Genomic DNA, 11,894 nt, shown 5'->3' with positions numbered 1-11,894 from the left:
GCCCTTCATCTGTTCTCTGCTTTCAGTACCTTCCTCCTCCTCTAAAATCAAATTTGAGCATCACTGTCCCTTCTACCCTGGGACAAGTTAAGTGCACCTGTTTGAACAGCCCCTGTGGGCTCTTAGCACACTCTGCTGAAGCTGTGTGTGTTCATGCCTTGTCTGTCCCACTAGAAAGTGTGTCCTTGGGAGCTGAGAGGTGTGTTCATCTCGTATTCCTCACTGAAGCACAGACCATATTGGATGCTAGACATTGAATGAATGAATAAATTAATAAATGAACAAGGGTTCAATTCTCACTCTTACATCTAGTTCCTGGTGTTTGTGTAGGCTGTACTTCATCATTTAAACCATTTTCACATATAGAAAACTGTTGGGCTGGGGGAAAAGAGGTCCCAGGAAAAATGTCCAGACTCAGGCTCAAATCCTCCTGAGGACGGCCCTGCTCACAGTAATAAGGCCTGTCTGTGGTCCTTATTACACTCGGACCCCTGGCACACACTTGGGACTTCACCTGGGATATCCTATGTCTTTGGGAATCAGAATCACCTCATGGTTTGAGCCCAAACTCAGTCCTCACTCCTATCATGTGGTTTTGCCCCAGGGCTGGCACCGGGATGGCACTCTCTACTGTATAAAGCTGTTGCCAAAACAATTTTGAAATAGGAAAATTTCCAAACATGGTAAACATGAATTCCCCTAGGATGCCTTATCTGCATATGGATGTGAATTTGTCTTAGGAATAATTGCCGATGCTGACCAAAGCACGGACCCCTCAGTGCTCCCCCAGTGCTTCTAGTACAGCATCTATAGTGCACTCACAATTGGTCCCCTACAGCCCCACAGGGCAGGGAGGTTTCTTTTTCCTATAATAATACATAAAAAGGATATGTTTTATATATATATATATATATATATATATATATATATATATATATATATATATATATATATATATCAAACATAAGTGAAACAGAAAGACAAGCATCTCCCATACAAAATATCCATCAGTTGTCAGACAGTTAAGGGTAGCATCCTAAGGTGAACTGAACTCCCTACCACAAGTATGAGAACCAAATTTCATTCTTCTTTCCAGACTGACTCTCTTCCTATGCGCCTTTGGAAGTTCAGTAGCGTGGATCTTTCATAGAGCTACATAGTGGAGATGACATGACTATGGACGAAAGTCAGACAATCCTGGTGCCACCGTTTTATAACTGAGTGACCTTGGGCAAACTACAAATCATCTCTAAGAATCAGTTCTTTAGTCTATTAAAGGTGGGTTATTAATACTTACCTGCTGAAGTTATAGGGAATAAAAATGAAATAATATCTGGTGTTAGTCACCTTCTCACATTATTTCAGGTAAAGAAACCAGAGCTAAATATTTCTAGACGGAATTCATCTGATCTCTGCAATTGATGGCATACTGGAAAGTTGATTAAAAGTTATGTTTACAAAGGGTTTTCACCAGTTTGCAATTTCTGCTTTGCTCTTGAATCCCTGTGCCATATAACAACGTCCTCTTTCTTATCTTTCCTTGGGGACTTTATATTGCTTTTTACTCTCTGTGACAGCTAATTCCGTGGAGTCTTGTCTTTCACATATTCTTGTTGAGTCACTTGGGTTTTCCCCCTTGATTTAATCCTAGAGACAAACAATAGGTAACTATGGCTCTCTCCAAAACAGTAAAAGAAAATGAAAAAGGGAGTTCCCCCTGGGGAATATCTCACAGTTTATAGTAACACCATGGCTTTGTATACTTTTCTGAAGTACCCACCATATTTCACGCAGTTCGATTTGGTTCCATAAAAGCAGTCCCCACTTCTGGCACAGACTGTGGATTCCGAAGTGTTTTACAAAGCCAGTCATTTAAAACTCCCAGTGCCAGGCCCACAGAAACGAGGTTACCTTGGGTCATCAGGTTCTCAGAGCAGTCCACAAAATTCTATCTAACCCTGAATGTTGCCAACTTGCCACACTAGATGCACTGTTCATTTACTCCCAATAACTCTGTACGGCCTTGGTTTTGTAAGAGAGGGAGAGAGGGCACTCTATGTTCCAACTCCGGGTGCCAGGGACACAGCTCTCCCCTACTCCCTACTTGGCTGGGCCAGCAGCTATGGGTAGGGCTGTGCCAGGGAGGGGGCTGGAGAGAAGGGCACATAATCCTGGCAGATAATCCCACCAGCACCAGAAATTTGATTCTCTGCCTCAGGGCATCTTTCTAATGCTTTCTCTCGTAGGAATTCTAAGGAGTAATAGTAATAATAGTGATGACATTTGTATAGTGCTTTATAGTTTACAAATGATGCGTTTTCATCCTTAACACCACACTGGTCTCATCTGGTACTTACAACAACTGTCTCAAGTTATTATGATTTTCGTTTCACAGGCAAGACAACTGAGGTTCAGAAATGAAAAAGTTTTTCTAAGGCCAGTGGGACATAAGGGTATAAAAAGCTCAATTGCTACCCAAGTGTGGGTGCTTCTAACTAGGTCTCCTCCCACACCCACATGTCAATATTTTATTTATTGACGAAACACTTACGAAACTAGTGCTTACTAAGTGCCAGGCACTGTTCTAAGAGTTCTATAAATATTAGCCCACTTACTATGGTTCAGTCCTAAATTAAGGGTTGCCTTCTTTTCCTTTATGCTTTTAAACCTGTGCTTCCATCACGGATAAATCATCTTGGAAAATGATAAAGATGGTACATTTTTCTTCTTTAATCAGACGGACTTGTTTAAAATCAGAGTCAAGTGATCTCTGACTCTCATATTTCTGTTCTCAAGATGAGTTGCTTCCAAGAGTCAGACTTTTGGACTGGGTGAGAAAGGTGAAGGAATTAGGAAGTACAGACTGGCAGTTACAAAATAGTCATGGGGATGTGAAATACAGTATAGAGAATATAGTCAATAATATTGTAAAAACTATGTATAGTATCAGATAGGTAATGTACATATTGGGGGGAATCACTTTGTATATTATATACATGTCTAACCACTAAGCTGTACACCTGAAACTAATATAAAATAATGCTGAATGTCAACTATAATTTTAAAAACTATATAAAAGTACCACATAGGGAATATAGTCAATAGTATTGTAATAGCTGTGTACGGTGTCAGAGGGGTAGTAGACTTGTCGGGGTTATTTATCACTTTGTGAGGGGTGTAAATGTCTAATCACTATGCTGTTTTGTATACTTGAAAATAATAATAAAAAAGAGTCAGATTCTTTGTCAAATAGTTTAAATATGACATAAACCTTTATGTTCCCAAATCCCAGCAGGTCTTTCCACTACAGCCTTTCTTACTTCGAGACAAAATAAACTGTCTCCAGCCAGAGCTAAAGTCTTAGCCAATAGAATATGTGTCATCATGAGCCCTCTGTGCAATAGCCCCACTGAGACTGGCACCTTGTGCCCATAGCTGCCCGAGAGCATCTGACCAGCCTAAGAGGCAGAGCAGCCTAGCAGTCACCAGGATGTGCTCTCACAGTAACCCTCCTGGCTTTGCATTTTGGCTCCCCCTCTGTATTTGGTGATCTTGGGCACCTTACTTACCCTATCGGTGCCTCCGTTTTCCCATTATAGAATGGGGACAGTAATAGTACCAACCTTGTAGCATTGTTGTCAGGATTGTCCTTTTTACAGGTGAGGAAACTGAAGCTCAAGAAGTGGCCAGAGATTCTCCCAAAACCACACAATTAGTATGGGCTGGAGCTGGGATTCGAGTTTAGAGTCGTCTATTTCCAAAGCCCATATTCTCCCAAATGCAGGGAGAGAGTCCACGCTTGGCCAGGTGGTCGATCAGATGTGCTACGTTGAGAACAATTCTGAGACTGCATCAGGCTGCAGTGAGTATGGTCACCTAGCAGCATCTCCTGTGGACACAGGAGGGGAGATGGCATATGTGTCATCCGCACTTCGCACATCTACCCACAGACCTGGACATCGTTAGGAGGGGGGCCCTCGCCTGGGAGCTCCCATTAGGCAGGTGCCATGTCTTACTGATATCTGTCTCCCTGGCTCTTGGCACAGTGCTTGGCCAAAGTAGGCAGCAAACATGTGTTGAACTAGACTGAACTGAGTGGTTCAGAGATTTGCCCCCGAGGATGGGTCCTCTATGCTCTCGGTTTGGACAGCTTCCCTTGGGTTGCCTTAAAAAGGCAAACTTCCAATCTTAAATGAGACTTGGGGAGACTCATATGCAAGATGTTAAGGCCTACTATAGCTTCCATCCTTATTTAAAGGGCAAATTTAAGGTACAAAAAATACTAATATAATATGTTGATTTCATTTTACTTGAGTCATTACAATGAAACAACAGCCAGTTTATCCAGCCTACCCTCTTTCTCTCTGCTGTGCCTAGTCACTCTTCCTCCACTCTCAATTACAAAGGCAAGTGGCTATTATCTTAAGGGTGGAAAGGGAAAAGGATTGATGGCTGAAAGTTTAGAATAAAACATCCTATCTTTGGAACATAATCAGTGTGGGACCATTGATTCTGTTTCATTTGTCCTTCTGGATTTAGAGAGCAGTGGAAGTCTGGAGTGTTTATTGTTTCATGAGAGTCTGGCTAAAAGGAGCATTTTTTCATTGGTTTCATATGCAATCTCTGCTCACCTGCTTAGGTGTGGCCCAGGTGGAGTGCACTCTGGAGACCTTGCCCTTGAGAGGGTTGTTCTTCCGACTGAAACCCAGTCAAGTATACATTCCCAGAAACATGCATGGGATTACCATCTTCTTCCTCTAATCCAAAATGGTATTTTGTTCCTGCCAAATGAGGAGAATGGCTCAATGCTTTTTGATGATGTTGAAAGCAGGAGGCTGGAACCAATAACTTCTTGAATCCTCTTTTAGATCTTAAAAAAAAATTGTTGGTCATCTCTTATTAGCCAGGTACTATGCTAAATGCTTTTGCGTACATTATCTCATTTAGTTCTCATAACAGCCTTAGGGAGGAGGTATCAGCTGGATGAGGGTTTCTCAAAGTGTGTGTTCTGTGGACTACCTGCACTGGAGATGTTTGTGATAAATGGAAATTAAAGGGTCCCAACCCAGGCCGACCGATTCCACATATCTTGGGATGTAGCCAAGAATTCTGTATTTTCAGCAAGTCCCCTGGGAGATCCTTAAGCAATAAGTAAGAACAATGACCAAATGGCAACCGTAGGTAAAATTGACTTGCAGGTGTATTTTGTGTGGCCCTTATTTTAAAAATCAGAACATTTCACTCAAACATCTAGATTTCCAGCCTCTCTTGGAAAAATTCTTAGAGCTGGTATTCAGATAACAATCATCTGAAGCTATACAATGGTCACCGCAGCATGTTCTCTAGACCCCGGAGCCACCAGAGCCCACCGTGGTCTAATAGCCCCATCCGTTTACTTGGGCTTTTCCAGAACAGATACCTGGTTTTTGTCATTTGTGAATCCTCACTCCTCAAAACCAAGTTGATGGAAGAGTGTGAATAAATTTGTGGTGAATGAATGACTGGACACAGGCGCCTGATAGTAATCTCCTGGCTTGTGTAACTTAAGGGAAAGCTAAAAAACGGGCGGCCGGATGGCTCAGTTGGTTAGAGCGCGAGATCTCAACAACAGGGTTGCCGGTTCAATTCCCGCATGGGATGGTGGGCTGCGTCCCCTGCAACTAAAGATTGAAAATGGCCACTGGACTTGGAGCTGAGCTGCGCCCTCCATAACTAGATTGAAGGACAATGACTTGGAGCTGATGGGCCCTAAGAAATACACTGTTCCCCAATATTCCCCAATTAAAAAAGAAGAAAGAAAGAAAGAAAGAAAGAAAGAAAGAAAGAAAGAAAGAAAGAAAGAAAGAGCCCTGGTTTGAGCGTAGGAGACATAGGGTTACAGCCTAGTTCTGCTGTCGATACCTTTGCCATACATATCACCTCACTTCTCAGAGGCTGTTATCTTAACTACAAAATGAGTTGTCAAAATCCTTCCATCTCAGAAAAGCATAGCTTCTCTCGGCTGTAGGTGGCCATTCGGTTCCGTCTTTAATTTGCATGTGGTAGGAGAGGCTATTATGAAACTAGGTCCCTTACACGCTCAAAATGCTATCTGTTGACATGGCAATTTGGAGTCTTGGTCTGACCTGAGGGGGTAGCTGACTCTCCACATAATCACAGAACGGTAGGCATTTATGGAGAGAGACTGCGCTTGCTCCTTTGGTTTGTTTGCTCTTACAGAGGAAGTCCAAATACCTCAGCCTGATGCTGAAGGCGCTTCACGTTCAGATCCCTGTCAGGTAACCCTATGACTCTCCCCGTTCCCTGTAACAATACTCAATCGCCTATGCTGCCCCAAACCCCGGGTTGTTTCTTGCCCTCTCTGTCTTTGTATGTTCTCTCTTCCTCACCCCATTCAGCCAGCTAGTTAATTCCTAACGGGCCTTTACCACCCAATCAAAGGGGCCCTTCTAGGAAGTTGTGCTAGCTACTGCGTCTGCTCTCCTGCTCCAGGGCTCTTTTCACTCTCTCCCTCCCCAGTACCTTTAATTTTGCCTTGTAGTACCTACGTCTGTCATCGGGTCTATGACAGTTCTTATTCCTTTACGTACAGGTTCTCCTCATAGACGGAGATCTCCTTGAGGGCAAGGATCTATAAAGACTGACCAGCCCTAACCACAGATGTGCTGAGATGGCTCTGAGAGTCAGACAAGAGCTGACTATTAACCCCTGTCCTACCCATGTCCCCCACCTCCAGCACACCTATTTCTGCATTTTGAGATGCAGAGTTTATTGCTGATCTTTAGAATGACAATGATGTTTGCCACTGGCTGAGTATCCTGTGTCTCAGCATCAGGGCTGCATAAGTAGACTGCAGGGATTATGTTAGGACATTGTTTTGTGGAGCACTTAGCAATAGGGGCATGGTGTAGGGCAGTGTTTCCTACCCTGTTATGAGAAATCCTCTAATCCTCCTCAGGAGAAATACATAAACTCTGTATTAAAAAGCAGTCTGGTCCAAAAAGTTTGGGCAAGTCTGAAACTTATATTCCCCTCTTAGAAATTTCACAGTGCAGGTTAGCATATTAAAGGCTCAGAAGTCTGGTGAGAAAGACCATGGTTTAATTTTGTTTCACCCAGCGTTTCCAAAGTACAGTGTCAAGGAACGAACACTGAAATTAGAAGTCAGAAGATCTGAGTTCTCATTTCCCCTCTGCCACTAATGCAAATGTGTGATCCTAAACCAGATACTTCCCCTTTCGGAGCCTCACATTTCTCATTTGTAAATGGAAGGAATTCAAAGTAAAAAATCTAAAATGACATGGCTATATTAGATTCTATCCAACGGCCTTTCTAATCCCCCCTTTCCATCCTGCTGGAAGAGATGAGCAGCTCTGGCTTTGATGCTTTTTCTGAGGCTGAAAGGCTCCCATAGTGGGGCTTAAGCAGCAGTCTCAGCTCTGTCCCGCCCAACCCGGGAACAGCTGGGCAGGAGCTTGATGTTCTCTTAATGCAGCAGTTTCCCTCTGCCAGCTGGATGAGAAAGGGAATTATCGGGCAATTCTGAGCTGATTGTGCAACTCCAGGACAGCATTTAACATTGTAAGAATCAACAGTTCACTTTTCCTCTCCTCCTTTGCAAGGGATTCACTATTGCAAGAACCATTGCCCAGTATGTCCAAAAATCAATAGATTGGACAGTAAAGTGAAACTCTGGGTTAAGGAAGAGCTGGTAGGTAGGAGAAATTTGATAGTGATCATTAATTAGGACCATGAAAATCCCTACTACCTGCCAGGGGACCAGATGCCCAAGAATGTAGTGAGGAGAGTTAGGCACAAAGTTCCCCTGGGCTTGAGAGAAAATACGGCCAGTCCTATTGCCTTTGAAGTGCAGATGTGAAAAGGAAAGTACATCTGGCTCAAGTCAGATTTTGGACTCACGGCATTTGTGTGGGCAGGGGTCAGCCTGTCAGTATTTCCCGCTGATGGAGGCCTTCTTAAGCATGATACAATGTTCAGAACAGAAAGCCCAGGATTTCTACTCTGAAGGGTAGCCTGCAAATGACCACTGTTTAAGGCCCACATGACACATAAGCAGAGTGGTGGTTCCCTCTGAATATCATCTCAGCAAAGTCAGAAATACCATTACTCAGATTGATCTGTTGCCAGGATTTTCTTCCTTTGTAAGGTACAGCCACTCCAGGACCTTCCTTCACTCCTTTCCTCTGTCTGGAAACATTACAGAGCATTACTGCTGTTAAAGAACAAAACGAAAACAATTTAGTAATGAGTTTGATGTTCTCCTTTATTCACCGACAGGAGGACAGCCCCTCACAAGCAGTGGAGCACTCTTCCCGAGGGATCGTGGGCAAGAGCGTTTTACAGAATGTTAGCAGCAGCAACTTGGAAACGGGCATGCGTGGCTAGGAGGTCGGGGATTTCCTTCGAAGGATCTCAGGTCCTCTTTTCTAGGGTAAGGTGAGCTCCTAAAGCTGAGTTGGATTGCGATTGGTGTTAGGTTTCCTTCACAGTGAGGCGTTTCCGTTAAGTGTAGGCTGACTTAGGTTTATATTTGTGGGCTGGGCCACTGGGCGGCCTCCGTTTTGTGGGTCCCAATATAAGAATTAACTTTATACTATATTTCAGGTCTTGCCCTGGGCATTATGGTATGTCATGCATCCTGAGTGGGCGTATGCAGTGCAACTCTTATAGGGGTTGGGTTCAAAAGGTAATGTTTAAAGAACAAGACAAACAAATGAGAAACAAAAACTCATAGACATAGACAATAGTTTAGTGGTTATCAGAGGGTAAAGGGGGTGGGAGGTGGGAGTTGAGGGTAAGGGAGATCAAATATATGGTGATGTAAGGAGAACTGACTCTGGATGGTGAACACACAAAGGGATTTATAGATAATGTAATACAGAATTGTACACCTGAAATCTATGTAATTTTACTAACAATTGTCACCCCAATAAATTGAAAAAAAAAACCAAACAAAAAACAAACACACAAAGAAAATTAAACCATAGTTGAAAAGGGGGGGGGGGGAAGGTAATGTTTAAGGCAAAAATCAAGTATTGTCGGAATTACCCTTGAAAATATTTTAAATCATCCCCAAGAGTGGTGAAGCGGTCACCTTCTGAGACGCACAGGACAGCAGAGGGACCTGCGTTTTAACTGAGGGATTATGTCATTCATCCTACCCTTCTGAGGCCACCGACTCAGTGTGTGGAATGGTACTATTAAATTGCTATTTCTCGCTTCGAGTTTTGTTTTATTCTGCTCTGTTTTGGCTAAAATTGAATTTGTGTAAGTTAACTATGTATATGACATCCATTCAGTGAGATACATAGAAAAAATACCTCCATTCATCTTGCTAACAGAGGTTGCCTCTGGGTGAGGACGGGTTTGGGGGGCTAGAACAAAAAAAAGGTCAAAGAAGACCTCAGCCTTTTCTGCCATGTTTTCGTTCTTATTTAACAAGGAAAATTCTTTGTGTTTTTCATGTAGAAAAATAAACAAAGATAAGATAGTATCAGAAGCGCTGTGCTAGCCGTGTGCTGTGGGCAGCCATAGGGTGGCGGAGCGATTAATTTTGTCCTGCTACTTAATCTCATCCCACGAGGAGTGTTCTGTGCTCAGGGAAACAGGGCTGCAGGAAGTCTTGCTTATTCAGTTTCAAGGTGACCTAGATAAGCCTTGGGCAGTTGGGCTGGTCTGGCCAGATCCCTCCCCTGCCCCGGGGAAGGGCAGCTCTTAGGGTCTGTGAAACCCTGTGAGGAGCTGTGACACCTGGAGGAGGCACCTGCATGAGTGTTCCAATAAGTCACACGTTTTCCTGCCATCACAGGGCTGTTGCTAAGGATGAGAGGGGACCAGAGATCTCTGCAGTGTGTTGGCTCATGGGTAGGGTCACCTCCTCTTTGCCCTTTGTGAGGTGGAATAGACAGGAATTATTACTCCCATGTTATGGCCTTGAAAACAAAGGCACAGGAATCAGAGGCAGAAATGGGTCTCCATCATTTGGGTGCCCTCCAGTCTAAGGCCTTGGCCATGCTCTCACTGACTACTTCAGAAGGCGGTTATGAATCAACTCTGAATGCAGAACCCTGACCCATAGTAACAGAACCACAGGAAGGCCTTTGGATGACTGTTTAGGTCATTTTCCTGACACAGGCTAGAGTGTGAGCTCTGTTCCAGGCCCAGTGGAAAAACTACACATTTTTTCCTGGGAATAAGATCCCTCTCAACTGAAGGTTGTGCTTGTTATAGTAAAAATTGCAGGCTCTAGACTGAGATGGAAGCCACGACCTTTTGAAACAGGGCCCAGTTGGGACCCCTCTCAACGCCCATGGCCTCACCTTTCCTTGACCTATAGCTGAACAATAGCTCATCCCCCTGTGGCTTGAGCTTGGAATGTCCCCTGTTCCACTCAGTTCCCTGTTTTAGAAAATTACCCTGAAACTTATGATTGAGATCCTTATGCTTATTGGTCACAATCTCTTCGGCCTAGCATTCTTTCCAGGCTACTCCCATCATTGTTCCTGGGTCACTGACACCATCTGGGAGCCACAATTTCAAAGGGAAGGCTCCATGCAGACCCCTGGAACTGTCGCATAGCCTTTAGAGGAAGGCCCAGATTTTCCCTTAAACACCCTCAGCTGGTCGGAGAATGTTAAGGCAGTTTTTGGAGGTGTTAACCCACTGCCTTCTCAGACCATCGGTGCTCTGATAATAAACGTTTATTCTAGGGCCCAATTCCTGTGTCGCTCTACTGGCTGAGCGGCGCAGGCAGCACGAGCCCTGGACTCAGTTGGCCTCTGGTTTCACTTTTACCTGTGAGATGCTGGACAGGTTCCTTAACCTCTAACCTCGGCTCTTTATCTGCACAATGAGAAAAGCACCGCCGCCTCACTGGATAACTGTGAGGAATGACTAGAAGCCTGATGCCTGGCCCAAAGCAGGCACTCACCATGTAGCCGTCTGCATGCAGCCTTTGGGTCTTTCCTACGAGGTCTCCCATCTTCTTACCTAATTAAAGGAAATTGTTTAAAAATAAATACTGATGATAAAAATAATATCTTTCACTTACTAAGAGCCTGCTACATCTAAGCTGTTTTATATAGTTTATCTCTAATTCTCACAACGACTTTATAAGGCAAACATTGATATCCTATCCCTATTTTATAGACATGGAGAATGAGTCTCCTCATCAAATAACTTGCCCCGAGACACACAGAGTACAGAGTCCGACCCAGGTCTGCTGACCACTGCCCACCACGCCAGTGTCCTTTATGGGGGGCATAAGGAACTGTGTTAGTTTCCTATTGCTGCTGGAACAGACGACCACAAACTTAGTGCCTAGAACAACGTAAATCTGTTATCTTAAAGTTCTGGAACTCAGAGGTCCTCAAGTCAAGGGGTGGGCAGGACTGTGTTTCTTCCAGAGGCTCTAGCGGAGAATCTGTGTCCTTGCCTTTTCCAGCCGAAAGGCTGCATGCATTCCTTGGCTCATGACCTCTTCCTCCATCTTCAAAGCCAGCAGTATAGTGTCCTCAAATCTCTGTCTGACTGCTGCCATCCTCACATCTCTAGCACCCTGGTCCTGCCTCCCTCTTCTAAGGACTCTTGTCCTTACACTGGGCACACCAGACAATCCGGAGTAAACTCTCCATCTCAAGATCCTTAACTTAACCACACCTGCAAAGTCCCTGTAAGGTAACATATTTAAAATTTCCAGGATTAAGACATAGACATATTTGGGGACCATTATTCTGCCTCCCACATGAGCCACATCCATCTCATTGACCAATGCTTGTTGCATATAAAGGGCTCAAGAAATATTCGTTAAATTGATGAGTGAGGAATAATACACTAGATTAACTTCAAATCTATCCTCTCCTTTTCATTTTTGG

This window comes from Rhinolophus sinicus, chromosome 17 (genome assembly GCF_057876585.1).
Source record: "Rhinolophus sinicus isolate RSI-liver-muscle chromosome 17, RSI-T2T, whole genome shotgun sequence".
NCBI lineage: Eukaryota > Metazoa > Chordata > Mammalia > Chiroptera > Rhinolophidae > Rhinolophus > Rhinolophus sinicus.
Note: the sequence above shows the minus strand (reverse complement) of the source record.